Raw genomic sequence first — 1,603 nt, 5'->3', positions numbered from 1 at the left:
ACCCACGGATAGCGATTTGCAAAACGTGTAATGCTGAAATTTCAAGAGGGGGTGCATCTGTAAAGAGCTTCTCTTGATACTGAATATTGTTGTTGAATTAATAATTGATTCTATGCAGATGATACCGTTGTATATACCACAGCTGTGGAGGGCCGTCTTATATTCAAAGACTAAACATTTACAACATAAGATGTTCTTTTTGAATAGAAAGAGTACTGACCCTTAGAGAGTGTTGCATTATGGGATGTTTTTTTAGCCTTAATGTTGCTAAGCTAGTCTGTTAGTGAGTCAGTGAGCAGTGAATGAGTATCAGTGGTCCAGTTCATTCTGCAGGAGTGATGAGAGAAACTTAAAGCTGCGAGCAGCGATAAACAGGCCCTCACAGTCTGAGTGCGTCGGAGCGTACTGCGGTCACTATACACGGACGCGTTACGCACCAGCACATGATGCGAAGACAGTTTAATAAATGAGATGATTATTGCCATTCAAGACTTATTTCCTGTTTCCAGTAGGTGGCACTGTGACTATGAGTGAATATTAGCATATAAATGTGTTCAGGGCGGGACTTGATTGGAGAAGAACACTGAAGTTACAACTTCCTGTTTCGGACACGCCCATAGACGAAACCTCAAGCTTTTTATAATGTTTCATAATAGAGGTTTATAAAGTTTACTGACCAAATCTGAAGTACATCAGATCAGTTCTCTAGTAGGAGTTTGTTAAAATACAACTTCCTGTTGGGTTTAGGAGCTGGCTCCAAGAGGTTTTTTTTGTACTTCTGGACATGATCTATATACATATCGGTGAAATGTGCAGCTGGGGCTGCTCTTTAGGGGGCGCTGTTGAGTAATTTAGCCACGCTCATGTGTGAGACTCATAGAACATGTAATATTTTGACATTACTGACATGTGAACCATGTTTCATAAGAGCTTGTTGCAGTTCACTGCTCAGGTCCTAAAAAGTTGAAACTACAGAAATGTGGAATTTAATGGAATATTCATGTTTTATAATCACATGAAAAAAGACAGCGTATTAGAGCCCTCTAGTGGTCTCTGTCAGTTACACTTTTATTTTTTAAGATAATAACTGTTCACTGAAGCCGAACCACATTTTTTGTGATGTTAAAATGCACAAAAGTACAGTGTTACATCACAGCTGGGTGTGGTCACAATTACAACAGAGTTCCTGTCCATTCAAACATCTGTAAACAGCTTTATAGTTGCACCGAATAACTCTCACTCTATTTTATTCATTTGTTAGCTCTTCATCCTCTCTTCATCCTCTGTGACCTCATTGTACCTAGATGCATTGTGTGCGATTCCAAAACCAGCTAAAGAAGGCTGAACTAAACATGACACTTTTGGTCCTGAACTGTTGGCTTTGAATGGCCGGAGCTTGAAATGGGAAACATCTAGAGCTTATTGTTGTAGGGTTAGGGTTTAAAACAGAAACATGCACACACAATGTATGTTCTGTATGTTGTCTGTATGTTGTCTGTATGTTCTCTGTATGTTCACTGTATGTTGTCTGTATGTTCACTGTATGTTCTCTGTATGTTGTTTATATGTTGTCTGTATGTTCACTGTATGTTGTCTGTATGTT

The sequence above is a fragment of the Morone saxatilis genome, unplaced genomic scaffold (assembly GCF_004916995.1).
Source record: "Morone saxatilis isolate NCDOM2014 unplaced genomic scaffold, NCSU_SB_2.0 Contig15, whole genome shotgun sequence".
In the NCBI taxonomy this organism is placed as follows: Eukaryota; Metazoa; Chordata; class Actinopteri; family Moronidae; genus Morone; species Morone saxatilis.
The sequence above is the reverse complement of the archived record's forward strand: the minus strand, read 5'-3'. Positions refer to the sequence as shown.